This window comes from Salmo trutta, chromosome 25, assembly GCF_901001165.1.
Source record: "Salmo trutta chromosome 25, fSalTru1.1, whole genome shotgun sequence".
Taxonomy (NCBI): domain Eukaryota; kingdom Metazoa; phylum Chordata; class Actinopteri; order Salmoniformes; family Salmonidae; genus Salmo; species Salmo trutta.
In genome coordinates, this window is record NC_042981.1 from 23,771,771 (window position 1) to 23,784,418 (window position 12,648).

The 12,648-nt window shown below is 40.3% G+C and overlaps 1 protein-coding gene across 1 annotated transcript in view; it reads left to right on the forward strand.

The window, feature by feature from the left end:
• The first annotated feature begins 310 nt into the window (after nt 1–310).
• Nucleotides 311–12,648, forward strand: part of LOC115162197 (leucine-rich repeat and immunoglobulin-like domain-containing nogo receptor-interacting protein 2) — a 35,825-nt gene continuing 23,487 nt past the window's right edge. The window contains exon 1 of the mRNA XM_029713261.1: nt 311–1,092. The gene's annotated coding sequence lies outside the window, so the exon portion shown is untranslated. The remainder of the gene's footprint in view (nt 1,093–12,648) is intronic.

Below are 12,648 nucleotides of genomic sequence, written 5' to 3' on the forward strand. Positions count from 1 at the left end.
GACAACAAAATCAAGGTATTGGAGTGGCCATCACAAAGCCCTGACCTCAGTCCTATAGAACATTTGTGGGTAGAACTGAAAAGCGTGTGCGAGCAAGGAGGCCTACAAACCTGACTCGGTTACATAAATAAAAAATAAAAGCTTAAACAAGTCATTCTCACTTCTATTATTCTGACATTTCACATTCTTAAAATAAAGTGCTGATCCCAACTGACCTAAGACAGGGAATTTTTACTAGGATTAAATGTCAGGAATTGTGAAAAACTGAGTTTAAATGTTTTTGGCTGAAGTGTATTTAAACTTCCGACTTCAACTGTACATGCTAATGAAGCAAACTGAATCAGTAGCACAGCCTTTCCACCCCTCTCTTACCTACTCCCTCTATTTCCACAGCAATCATGACTCCTCTTTGTACTGTGAACATACCAGTCAACTGTCCCCAGAGATATAGTTAGAGGAGGATGTCAGCGAAAGTAGAAATTGAATGGAAGAGAGCAAGATGGGAAGGGGTGAAAGGGATAGCCAGGGAGAGGAGTAAAAAACCTGTTTGAGCAGATGTCAGAGAGAAGCTAAGAGAGAGTGAGGCTATGTAAGAGGGAGGGGAGGAGTAAAAGCCCTACTGTAGGTTTTTCTTCACCCATTCAGAGCGCAGAGGTAAGGCTGCTCACAGGTGATGTGCAGGAGTAGAGTGAAGAGGGGGGGAGGATCAGTAAAGCGAGGGGATAACTGAACCGCTGCCACTTCTCAACAAAGGAGCTCACACTAGTGAAGAGCCTCTCTCAGCCTCATCTCAGTTCATCTCCCCAGATTCGCCCGCCTGGTCCAGTGTCATACAGGGCTTTCGAGATGCTTCGTTAGAACAGTGGGAGGCAGGAGGAGTGCGAATGTGGGGATGAAATGCGCAGTAATCAAAGAGAGAGGGAGATAAAAGGATATTGTTTCCATGAAGGGCAGATTGGAAGGGACACACAGAGGATTGAGCAGGCACTCCGAGGCTGTGTGTGTGCGTTAGATTGTGTGTGCGTGTAAGTGTCAGCTTGGCTGTGAGCTAATCTGAAATATGGATTTTGAAATGAGGAGCAGCATTTTAAGGTAAGAATTGAGACACAAACTATAGCTGTCACTGAGAATATGCTATATTATTAAGGAATTGTATTTTTTTTCCAGAGGGGAGAATTCTTACCAACTGCACTTGTTTCAAATCTGTAACTGACATTTCTAACACAGGGAAAATTTCACTGGCATGACCCTTAAAAGTCTGTCTTCTCTTGCGCATACTGTATAGGCAGTAGTAGAGAGTAGTAGATTTCATCATTCTCTTGTTTGAAAACCCCCTGAAAAGGCGTAGTCTTATTCTGTTGTGGATAGGGTATGTGGATGAGCGATATAGGGGCGAGAGGAAACTGGGTGAATTGAAATTAGTCGATGAGGTGGAGGCTGTGTGAGATTATCAGTGGATGAGGAGTGTGGATGAGGTTGACCGAGCGGATAGCTCTGTGGATGAGGTGAGTTTTGTGGATATGTATCCGTGGTAGTGTATGTGTGTGTATGTATATGCGTGTGTGATAGTGGGGGATACAATTGAAAATTAAATGAATGGATAAAGTATGCATCAGGTTGACGACATGACTGTGGTCTGTGGATGAGATGAACTGGATGGGATGAATGGAACTGGGATGACTTATGTAGATGTGTACTGTATTGTTGAGAAACATGATGAAACACGTCATGGATGAGAACTGCGGAAGAGGTGAACTGAATGGATGAGACTTATTGATCAGGGACTTGTCGTTTATCTATTGAGCTGTACTGACAAGGTGAGCTGAGGGTATGTATTTCTTCCAAGTGGATGAGCGCACTTTTGTAAGCTTGTGGATAAGGTAAGATATCGTGGACGTAGCCCTGCGGATGAGTGCTCGCGAAACCAATAACTTTATACACATCTCCCCTGACCTTCAACATGAGGAGTCCATCTGAATTATAAATGCACTATGCTACTGAAGAGGTCTCCAGCCTGGACCTGCTGTCTGTCTATTCTGTGTGTCTGCTGGAGCTGCTAATGGAGGGGGAGAGGAGCCCAGTTTCCAGTAAAGAGGCAGTGCCCGCGCAGGGATGTGAGAGTGTATGTGAGGCGTTACCACAGCAACCTGTCGGGTGTGTTTGTTCCCCTGAGACGGAGAGGAGCAGAGAGGAGCAAAGAACTATCTCTTGTGAGGGGGGATGGGGGGGTCCATATTGTTCTCTCATTGTTTTCATGCTCCTCTCTTTGCAGCCATTTATTCAAGAGATGCAGTTCGCAAAGGATTTGTTTTGAGAAAGGTCGACAGCCACATCAGAGAAAGGATATGAGCTGTATTCAAGGGAGTGGCAGATCGATGAGAATAATGATGATTGTCAACACACTTAAGCATTTCCCTCTCTCGTACAGTGAATATGGATGGCATGCTACATAGCACAGTTCTCTGGAGTAGTTGTGCCACTCATCTTCCTCTGCGGGAAGCTGGGGTGTTTGGTTGTTATTGGCAACTGGGTTTGTAGTTCTGACAGGGAGACTAGGCTTCTCTGTAGTGTCTTTAGTCTGGGATAATTAGAATTGCAGATGTGGTCTTCCGTAGACGTTCTTTTCAACAAGCTCAAGGTTCTCCTGTCTGCGGTAAATAGTTTGACTCAGAAACACTTTTGTGCAGATGATTTACAAGGGCAAGGTCATACTCGTACGCACGAAGGGCCTATTTTGTCTCTCACCGGCAGGTACGCTACCCATAGTGCCACTGACATCAGTTGGACTGCCATGAAACCTGAATTGGTACAGAATACCCACCCCCGAAACACACACACACACACACACAACTGAATATGGAAGATACTTTCCAGTGAGCTAAATCTTCTGCCGTGAGCGGACCAGAGCAATCCGCTCACAGACTAAGATTTCTTATTTCAAGTTTATATTTTCTCCCCAATTTTCAATCTTGTCTTATCGCTGCAACTCCACAATGGCCTAGGGAGGGGCGAAGGTGGAGTCATGCGTCCTCCGAAACATGACCCGTCTAACCGCGCTCCTTAACGCCTGCCAGCTTAACCTGGAAGCCAGCCGCACCAATGTGTCGCAGGAATCACCGTTCAACTGGCGTCCGGGGTCAGCCTGCAGGCACCTGGCCGACACAAGGAGTTGCTAGAGCGCGATGAGCCCAGTAAAGCCCCCCATCCTCGGCCAAACCCTTCCCTAACCCGGACGACTCGCCGGGACAATGTTTCGCTGTCCTATGGGACTCCCTGCCAACAACCGGTTGTGGCACAACCCGGGAATAAACCCAGGTCTGTAGTAATGCCTTTAGCACTGCGATGCAGTGCCTTAGACTGCTGCACCACTCGGGAGGCCCACTCTTATTTCATTTTTAATAACCCATCTAGGATGGTGTTGCTGTAACCCCACTGCTAGATGTTCCCTATGCTCAATATGTTAATATTTCCCACCACATGGATCATTCGTCAGGGACTTGGCAGATGGTGTTTACATCCGGTTGTATTAAAAGTCAGATGTACCAACACGTGTGTTCCAGTGGAGGCTCCTCAGAGGAGGACCATCCTCCTCAGTGAATTTCATGAAAAATGTAAATGGTGAAACATTTCAAAAGTTATTATTTTTAGATAAAACTATACTTAATATAATCACGTCACCAAAATAATTTATTAAAACACATTGTTTTGCAATGAAGGTCTACAGTAGCCTCAACAGCACTCTGTAGGGTAGAACCATGGTGTAGCTGGAAGACCGCTAGCTTCCATCTTCTTCTGGGTACATTGACTTCAATACAAAACCTAGAAGGCTCATCGTTCTCACCCCCTCCATAGACTTACACAGTAATTATGACAACTTACAGAGGACATCCTCCAACCTATCAGAGCTCTTGCAGCATGAACTGACATGTTGTCCACCCAATCAAAGGATCAGAGAATTAATCTCGTACTGAAAGCATGAACTACAGCTAACTAGAACTGCAGTGTATAAAATGTGGTGAGTGGTTGACTCAAAGAGCAAGAAGGACAGTAATAGTCTTGAATAAATTAATTTCTTCTAAAATGAAGAAGCAAGAGAGGAATAGAGAGACAGATTTCGTCTCTTTTTTTTCAGTTTCAGTTTCACTTCCATAAAACTTCAAATTATTAGAATAGTACACAACGCAAAACAGAACATCCAGGTTAAGGGTCAGTGGCTCAAGCCCGCGAATAGGAATGACAGGAGTCAGATCGCTCTGATCGCCAGGTACTCTAATTTTGGTTTTCTATTTTAATTTGTTGCGCTACAAGTACTGCCTGTTACTGTTAAGGAGGCAGCTACAGTAGCTGGATGATATTAACATCTTCAGTTTTTATTTAATTACATTTATTTTATTTAATCTGGGTGCTTACATAACCTACTAACACCCTGGTACTACCTGTAGCTCCCGTCTCCTCAGTCTGAGAACACTGAGAGAGAAAGGTATGTGTCGCAGATTACTCCTGTGTAGAAGTCCATAACGTTAAATAAATAAAGCATCCTAAGCTTAATGCTCTAGGTATTGTTATAAGGGAGTGAGACTATTGCAACATGTAACTTTCAGCATGTCTTTATGTGATGCAGATGGTTAGCTGAGCTGCGACGTATACTAGCATTACATTATGGGAGATGTAGTTTTAGCTCTCTAAGGTCTGAATGGGATAAATGGGATTTCACGTTGTAGCTTGTTTGTATTAGTGTTTTTGTACATGAGTTGTTCTATTTTAATACTGTCAACACTGAAATCACCTAGCAATATATTGGAGATGTGAGACAGGATATGTGTTTTACTTTTCTTCATGCTCCTCTATAGAACAACTTGTCATTGTTATGGTATAAGAGCTCATGAAGTGACATACAGTGTGCCTTGAGAAAGTATTCATACCCCTTGACTTTACAAAGTGGGATTAAAATGTATTTATATGTACATTTTTGAACAACAATGTACACAAAATACTTTAATGTCAAAGTAGAAGAACAATTTTAGCATTTGTAAAAAAATATATATATATTTACACAGTTGAAGTCGGAAGTTTACATACACTTAGGTTGGAGTCATTAAAACTCATTTTTCAACCACTCCACAAATTCCTTTTAACAAACTATAGTTTTGGCAAGTCGGTTAGGACATCTACTTTGTGAATGACACAAGTAATTTTTCCAACAATTGTTTACAGACAGATTATTTCACTTTACAATTCACTGAAATTCCAGAAAATGGTGTCATGGCTTTAGAAGCTTCTGATAGGCTAATTGACATCATTTGAGACAATTGGAGGAGTACCTGTGGATGTATTTTAAAGCCTACCTTCAAACTCAGTGCCTCTTTGCTTGACATCATGGGAAAATCAGAAAAAAATTGTAGACTTCCACAAGTCTGGTTCATCCTTAGGAGCAATTTCCAAACGCCTGAAGGTACCACGTTCATCTGTACAAACAATAGTATGCAATATAAACACCATGGGACCACGCAGCCATCATACCGGTCAGGAAGGAGACGCATTCTGTTTCCTAGAGATGAACGTGCTTTGGTGCGAGAAGTGCAAATCAATCCCAGAGCAACAGCAAAGGACCGTGTGAAGATGCTGGAGGAAACGGGTAAATAAAAAGCCAGACTACTGTTTGCAACTGCACATAGGGACAAAGATCGTACTTTTTGGAGAAATGTCCTCTGGTCTGATGAAACAAAAATAGAACTGTTTGGCCATAACCATCGTTATGTTTGGAGGAAAAAGGGGGAGGCTTGCAAGCCGAAGAACACCATCCCAACCGTGAAGCACAGGGGTGGCAGCATCATGTTGTGGGGGTGCTTTGCTGCAGGAGAGACTGGTGCACTTCACAAAATAGATGGCATCATGAGGTAGGAAAATTATGTGGATATATTGAAGCAACATCTCAAGACGTCAGTCAGGAAGTTAAAGCTTGGTCGCAAATGGGTCTTCCAAATGGACAATGACCCCAAGCATACTTCCAAAGTTGTGGCAAAATGGCTTAAGGACAACAAAATCAAGGTATTGGAGTGGCCATCACAAAGCTCTGACCCACTGAAATAAATCATTCTCGTAACTATTATTTTGACATTTCACATTCTTAAAATAAAGTGGTGATCCTAACTGACCTAAGACAGACAATTTTTACTAGGATTAAATTTCAGGAATTGTGAAAAACTGAGTTTAAATGTATTTGGCTAAGGTGTATGTAAACTTCCGACTTCAACTGTATTTTATATATATATATATATATATTATACATACACACACACACACACACACAGACAGTACCAGTCAAAAGTTACTTATTCAAGGGTTTTTATTTTATTTTTACTATTTTCTACATTGTAGAATAATAGTGAAGACATCAAGATGGCGCTTACAGTGATGGTCACTTCGCTTCGTCCTTAGGAAAGTATGCAGTATCCTTTGTTTTTTTCTGTATTATTTCTTACATTGTTAGCTCAGAAAATCTAACGTGTTATTACATACAGTCGGGAAGAACTATTGGATATAAGAGCGACGTCAACTTACCAACATTATGACCAGGAATACGACTTTCCCAAAGCGGATCCTTTGTTCAGACCACCACCCAGGACAATGGATCTAATCCCAGAAGCAGACCCAAAACAACGTCGCCGCAGAAGAGGTAAACGGAGCGGCCTCCTGGTCGGACTTCGAAGGCCTGCACACCAACCACTGCTTCCGAGTATATGAGGACCGCCACAGGAAAGGAAGACCCAGAGCTACCTCTGCTGCAGCGGATAAGTTCATTAGAGTTACCAGCCTCAGAAATTGCAGCCTAAATAAATGCTTCACAGAGTTCAAGTAACACACATCTCAACATAAGCTGTTCAGAGGAGACTGCGTGAATCAGGCCTTCATGGTCGAATTGCTGCAAAGAAACCACTACTGAAGGAAAAGCATTCCAGGTAAGGCTGATTGAGAGAATGCCAAGAGTGTGCAAAGCTGTTATCAAGGCAAAGGGTGGCTACTTCAAAGAACCTAAAATATATTTAGATTTGTTTAACACTTTTTTGGTTACTACATGATTCCATAGGTGTAAGTTTTTGTTTTGATGTCTTCACTATTATTCTACAATGTAGAAAATAGTAAAAATAAATAAAAACCCCTGAATGAGTAGGTGTGTCCAAACTTTTGGCTGGTACTGTATCTTTATTAGATAATTATTCAACCCTAAGTCAATACATGTTAGAATCACCATTGGCAGTGATTACAGCCGTGAGTCTTTCTGGGTAAGTCTGTAAGAGCTTTCCACACCTGGATTGCGCAACATTTGCCCATTTTTATTATTTTTAAAATTCTAAAAGCTCTGTCAAATTGGTTGTTGATCATTGCTACTACAACCATTTTCAGGTCTTGCCATAGATGTTCAAGCAGATTTATGTCAAAACTGTAACTCGGCCACTCAGGAACATTCACTGTCTTCTTGGAAAGCAACTCCAGTGTAGATTTGGCCTTGTGTTTTAGGTTATTGTCCTGCTGAAAGGTGAATTCATCTCCCAGTGCCTGTTGGAAAGCAGACTGAACCAGGTTTTCCTCTAGGATTTTCCATTATGATATTTTTTTATCCTGAAAGTCTCCCCAGTCCTTAATGATTACAAACATGACCATAACATGATGCAGCCAGCACCTTGCTTGAAAATATGGAGAGTTGTACTTAGTAATGTGTTGTATTTGGATTTAACCCAAACATAACACTTTGTATTCAGCACAAAAAGTGTATTACTTTGCCACATTTTTGCAGTATTACTTTAGTGCCTTGTTGCAAATAGGATGCATGTTTTGGAATATTTTTATTATGTACAGGCTTCTTTCTTTTCACTCTGTCATTTAGGTTAGTATTGTGGACTAAGTACAATGTTGCTGATCCATCCTAATTTTTCTCCAATCACAGCCATTAAACTCTAACGGTTTTAAAGCCACCATTGGCTTCATGGTGAAATCCCTGAGCGGTTTCCTTCTTCTCTGGCAACTGAGTTGGGAAGGAGGCCTGTATCTTTGTAGTGACTGGGTGTATTGATTACACCATCCAAAGTGTAATTAATAACTTCACCATGCTCAAAGGGATATTCAATGTATGCTTTTTTAAATGTTTATATATACATCAATAGGTGCCCTTCTTTGCGAGGCATTGGAAAACCTCCCTGGTCTTTGTGGTTGTAATCTGTGTTTGAAATTCAACGCTTGACTGAGGGAACTTACAATTATCTGTATGTGAGTGGTACAGAGATGAGGTAGTCATTAAAAAATGTCCATGCAACTTATGTGACCTGTTAAGCAAATTTTTACTCCTTTACTTATTTAGGCTTGCCCTATCAAAGGGGTTGAATACTTAATGACTGAAGACATTTCAGCTTTTCATTTTAATTAATTTGTAAACATTTCAAAAAACATAATTCAACTTTAATATTATGGGATATTGTGTGTAGGCCAGTGACAAGACATCTCAAGGGGTGTAAATACTTTCTGAAGGCACTGTATGTTCTGGAGGGTGCTTCCAGAAGTCATGATTTCCCAGGTTCTAGAATTTTCTCATAAAATTTCAACTTGAACCCATTCCTTTATAGCATGGTGGTCCAAATCTGTTTGGGCTTTGGCGAACTCCTCCCAGCCATATTTGTTCACTGTCACGCCTAAGTAACATGCATGGCTTGGCAAGGAAAGACATAGTTAGCTATACAGGCAGTGTTGTGTAGGTTGTTATTCAACTTCACATTGAAGCAAATTATGTAAGTTGTTGGTTACCCAACCGGCAACATTAAGTTCCCGAGGCAGGAAGCTAACTGCAGTGCCAACAGAATTTACCTGCTGTGCTGTGGTGGTTGCACACATACCAAGTGCTTGTTTGGCAACAGTATGACAGGCATTATGTCATTCATGACAGCTCTACAGGCAATAACCTACATTTCAAATCAAGATTTTGACCTTCATAGCTTGCGAGTTTTACTTAACAGCATTTTTTGAGCGAACTCACTGGCCTGGCATGACATGAAGTCCAAGAGCACAGTCCTTGCCATGGGCTGTGTGGGTGGATGACAGGCAAATCTGCAGCTTCTGTGTTTTTTTTTTCTAAACAATGACGACATTAGTCTGTTCCAGAGACTTTTCATGCCCTATAATCCCTGTGACCTATTTCATTTTACTTGCTGTTTATTTGATCCAAGGGCCATATCAGGAAATAACGTTTCTTTAAACCACCTGTATGTAACGATGAATACATTATAAACCAACCCTTGAAATCCTATTGTTGACTTGTTGTTGATATATAAATTAGACAAACTCCACGTAAATTTACTGAACTAGCTACGTTGATGCAATGCGATTAGGTTGATAAAGTAAGTTGTAATAACACGGAAACAAATTTGACTCGACCACTTTTTGCCCAGAGGCAAGGTCCCTGTTGCACATCACCACCGTTTACTGTTATATAGGTGCTGCCCGAGAGAGGTTTTCCCCCCAAACTCTCTGCAAACAGAATAAATATTCAATGTTTCTCATTATTCTCCAAGCTGATTAATCTGAGGTAAAATTTGGGTCCATGGAATACTGGAGAGAGATGAGAGGAAAAAAATGATGAGAAAATGAAATATTTGGAGTGTTGACTGAATTCAGAGTTACTGTTGGGAGAGAGAACGAGTTTTGGGGACAGTGGGGTAGAGTAAATCTGTGGAAAGTGAGTATTTGACAAGCAAGTACAGGGAGAATGCTTTGAGAGGGAGTTTTGGCAGAACACATTTATGAGCATTGCATTGCAGTAATGAGCAGAGGGAGCTGGAAGCCACTGTTGAGACAGTGAGAATTTGAAGAGGGAGTGTTGCAAGTGTGTTACTTTTCCCTATTCTTGTGAAATGTGTTAGCATTCCTTGTCACTTGGATTGTCAGCTGCTTTGGGGATTAATCAGATGCTGGTATGCTAATATGTATCCACTGCAGTGTTGTGTGACTTTTCCCCAATCTAAAGGTTTATAGTGCCCAGCACACCCTTAAAGGGAAAGTTCACTTTACTTGTAAATTATACTTAACTTGGGGCTGGTAGTGGTTAAGAAAAAAAGACAAATGGAAAAACAGAAAAAACCGCTTTATTTTAATGTATCAAAACACTTTATTTGGGGGTCATAAAGCCCACATAACACTGTCATAATAATTACATAATAGATGACAGATGATGGTCGTGGCAGCTGGTGCCGTATAACAACTGTGCCTGTCACATCTCAATCCCTTTTCTTTCACACCTCTTAACATTTTCATTCTTGGATCATTCGCATTAAACACAATTCTGTGGAGAGAGAGAGAGATGACTGAGTCATTGCAAAAGAAGACCAGCGTGATAGAACTCATAACAGACCCTAGCCAACTTTTTGAATAATCACTAGGTGACTTAAGTTACCATCTTCCAAAACTTAATCAGGAGGAACTAATTAGGCGCTAGATTACTTTATAACATGACTACAAATACTGTACATGGCGAACGAGATGGCTACCACAGTTAATGCTTATTATATTTTTATGAATCCTATTTACCATGCAAATCTACATCTTGTGAATACCAGATATATTTGGCAAGCAACAAGGCATAGTAATTTGATCATATTACAGTAAATGAAACAGACGCACTCACTGTAAAGCAAACAGTTATTTTTCAGGCACAGTGAAACAAGGCTTGTTTTCTGGCTTGCTGGTGGAAATCTGGATCTGTGGTAATTGGTGTTTTTTCTTTAGCTTAAGGCACACATTTACAGTGACAGTCAGATGCAGTAATAGTTTATGAAAGCATAAGAGAAAGGACAATATGAAAACAACAGATCTGAGCCAGAACTGTTATGATTCAGGTTGGCACAATAGGTTGAAAAGGGCAGAGTTGGGTAGGTTACTTTCTAAATGTAATCTGTTAGTTACAGGTTACCTGTCCAAAATTGTAATCAGTAATGTAACTTTGGATTACCCAAACTCTGTAATTTCTTTCCCCTTAAGAGGCATTAGAAGAAGACAAAAATGTATGTTACCAATTAAACAACATCTATTGCAGGATAAATCAATGTTAACGTTTACATACTGTTGCTGGCCATATATGGATGTTACATTTTACTTTATGGGTTGGTTATGTAGGCTTCTTCTAACCCATCGCTTTCTACTACATATAATAATATGATTAAATTATCTTTACATTAAAAACCAAAGTCTATCAGAATTCCAGTCATTCCAATAAATGTTATGCCCCTTGATCTTCAAGAATAGGACTTGGAAATATATAAGTATAGATTAGTCAAAATGTTTTACCTGAGCATAACACCAAAACTAAGGACTTATTAGCCAGTCATACTCTGTTGTTTATGATTTTGTTGTCATGTAGGACTGATTGGTCTCATTGAGTTGAAAAATAAATGCTGTGCTCATGGAATGCCATGCTTTGAGCACGACTGAAAAGTCCTATTTACATGTGACAAATGAATGCCATATGCTGCATTTGCTATAGGCCTATTGTTTACCTTTTTGTTAGTGACACTTTGACATCTTGATAATATGCAGCTGTTTAAAGGGCAAATCCACAGATGAAACAATAACAAAATGGCCACCCCGCCTCTGTTTTGGTAAAAGCTGAGGGATGGGCCTGGAGAAATGTAACCACTCTCAGATTAATAGACAGCTATGGATGCAAGGACTGACCATCCATGATATCAAAATTGTTTTAACCATGTTATGAGGCTATACAGTGTTTGTTTACATTTACAATGTTTACAAACATGGGAGTAAAACAAGCTTATATTTTGGGTTCTCATGGAGTGTGACAGTTGAACTAAACTCATGAGGCATTTAGAAGTTATTTTCTTCAAGAATCAATGGATATACAGTATCAGTCAAAAGTGTGGACACCTACTCATTCAAGGGTTTTTGCGACTTTACTTGAAGAAAAAATATGTTTCTTTGCAGCGATTCGACCATGAATGCCTGATTCACCCATTCTCCGATGAACAGTTGATGTTGACTGACCTTCATGTCTTGAAGTAATGATGGACTGTCATTTCTCTTTGCTTATTTGAGCTGATCTTGCCATAATATGGACTTGGTCTTTTACTAAATAGGGCTATCTTCTGTTTACCAACCCTACCTTGTCACAACACAAGTGATTGGCTCATACACATTTAGGGAAAGAAATTCCACAAATTAACTTTTAACAATGCACACCTGTTAATTGAAATGCATTCCAGGTGACCACCTCAGGAAGCTGGTTGAGAGAATGCCAAGCATATGCAAAGCTGTCATCAAGGCAAAGGGTGGCTACTTTGAAGAATCACAGATATACAATATATTTGTATTTGTTTAACACTTTTTTGGTTACTACATGATTCCATATGTGTTATTTCGTAGTTTTGATGTGTCCACTATTATCCTACAATGTAGAAAATAGTAAAAAATGAAGAAAAAGCCTGGAGTGAGTAGCTGTGTCTAAACTTTTAACTGGTACTATATTTATAATTTATGAATCCAAAAATGGATGTAGCAACTACAGATTGCCGCTTTTAAATCCATCAAAAGTGTGCAAGTTTTAGCATGTATCCATTAGGCCTATGGATTTTTTAATCAGCATTAATTAGATTG